This window comes from Quercus suber, unplaced genomic scaffold (assembly GCF_002906115.3).
Source record: "Quercus suber isolate HL8 unplaced genomic scaffold, Cork oak 2.0 scaffold_226, whole genome shotgun sequence".
Lineage (NCBI taxonomy): Eukaryota > Viridiplantae > Streptophyta > Magnoliopsida > Fagales > Fagaceae > Quercus > Quercus suber.
The window spans coordinates 735,696-738,277 of record NW_027069684.1 but is presented as its reverse complement, the minus strand read 5'-3'; positions in this window follow the sequence as shown (position 1 = coordinate 738,277).

The window sequence follows — 2,582 nt, the reverse complement described above, 5'->3', positions numbered from 1 at the left end:
TCTCTTGCATCAAAATGTCCTGAGAGTTTGTACGAAACCCAAATGTATAACTGTTGCACAAGATTGTGCAAAATTTACGAATTCAACAATTTTTGGGACAAAATTTTTTCCACTTGAAAAGAAAACGTTTGTGAATATTGGAAACAGTTTTGGAATGGTTATAACTCTTTACCCGTGATATATAAATGATCCTAACTCTCACTTTCAGTACTTCTTTCAAAACTATCTAAGAAGTACTAAAAATCCCTTGGGACATCTCTAAAATTGTTGTATTTAGAATATAATAAACTTGGTTGAATATGTGGGATAAATGGGCAGCAAGATTTGAGCAACTCTTGTGTGGGTGCATATATTTGTTGGGAGGACAAACACCTTAGGGAGCTTTCTTGAGTAATTAATATAACATATAGAGACACACTTTAACCCAAAAAGCCTAAGTCCACTGGGTATGTGCTTAATTATGTTATATTAACCACTCATTCTTCTCATCTTTATTCAATGTGGGACTTTACTAACACGTGTAACCCAACAATTTCCCTCTCACGTGTGAGTCTGCCTCTCTATGGGCTTCAAGATCTCTCTGTGGGCCATGAACAAGTCCTACTCACGCCTTCTTGCCTAATGGGCTTTTCACTTCATCAACGTGTCATCCATGGGTCTCTCATACATCATCCATGGGAACCACGTGTCAACCCCACACACACATCCATGTGATCCCCACATGTCCATGTCTATGGGAACCTCGCACCACACCATTATTTAACACCATTAGCGATATTCCTTTGTTGGGCTTTTTTCTTTTTTCTTCTCCAGGATCTTTATGTGTGGGCTATTTAGGCTTTCTCTATCTCCACAAAGTAAGGACCATGAACACCTCATCACCTTCGCCACACATCACCATAGGCTTTGATACCACTTGTTAGGGGGATAAACACCTTGAGGAGCTTCCTTGAGTAATTAATATAACATATAGAGACATACTTTAACCCAAAAGGCCTAAGCCCACTAGGTATGTGCTCAATTATGTTATATTAACCACTCATTCTTCTCATCTTTATTCAATATGAAACTTTACTCACACATGTAACCAACAATATTGGCTAAGGATATCGTTTCATTGTGGCTCCAAATTGTCAAATGTTTCATTTGATTATTAAATCACTATATTTATTTATTATATTTTTTGGCAGTGATAATTTGTTGTGAAGTCCCTTTTTTTTTTTTTTTTTTAAATGTGAGAATTGTTACTTCCTCTTTAGTAGAACTAAAGTGAACTAAAATGTGGCAATGGAATGGGGAAAAAAAACATTTAGAGAATCTCGTATGTACAAGAGATGTATGAAAATTTCTTGAGAGTTTGTAAGAAACAATAACGTACAACTGTAGCACAAGATTATGCAAAATTTTGGAATTGGATAGTTTTTGGGACAAAATTTGTTCCACATGAAATGAAAACATTTGTGAATATTGGAAACAATTTTTGGACAGCCATAACTTTTTACTCGCAATATATAAATGATTCTCACTCTCACTTTTAGTACTTCTTTCAAAGCTTTCAAAGAAACACTAAAAATCCTTGGGGACTTCTCCAAAATTGTTGTATTCAAAGCGGAATAAACTTGTTTGTATCCTAGGGATAAATTTGAAGTAATATTTTAGCAATTGTTGTGTGGGTGCTCAAATTGTGCAAGGATAGCGTTTCATTTCGGCTCCAAAGTGTCAAATGTTTTGTTTGATTATTAAATCACTATTTATTTTTATTATATTTCTTTGTAGTAAAAAAAACTAAGTTTATACAATCTCGGACGTACGAGAATTGTTTAAAAGACATAAAAGATTATCAAGTTTCGTTTCATCAAAATTAATTGAGAGTTGTACGAATCTTGAACGTATGAGTGTTGTATGAGATTATGCAGAATTTATGAATTGACAGTTTTTGAGCCAAAAGTTGTACTGCTTGAAATTAAAACTATTGTGAATATTAGGAACAGTTTTTGGATGGTTAAAAGACTTTACACATGATATATAAATGATTGTAACTCTCACTTTCAATATCTTCTTCTTTCAAAACATTCTAGAAATACTGAAACTCCTTCGGGCCATCTTCAAAATTGCTTTTTTCATAACGTAACAAACTTGGTTATATCCTAGGGATAAATTTTTAGTACCTTTTATCAACTCTTTTGTGGGGGCATATATTGTCTAACAATAGCATTTTGTTGTGGCTCCAATTTCTAAAAAGTTTTGTTTGATTATTGGATCAATAACTATATTATTTTCATTATGTTTTTCAGTAGTTTAAAAGTGATGTCTAATCCCAATTTTTTTAAATGTGAGAATTGTTAAATCCTCTTTAGTAGAGCTAAAGTGACAAAAACTGTGGCAATGAAGTGAAAAAATAAATTTAGAGAATCTCTTACGTACTAAACTTGTATGTGAGACCAACGATATTTTTAAGTTTCTCTTGCATCAAAAATGTCTTGAGAGTTTGTACGAAACCGAAACGCATGACTATTGCACATGATTATGCAAAATTTACGAATTCGATAGTTTTTGGGACAAAATTGGTTCCACTTGATTAT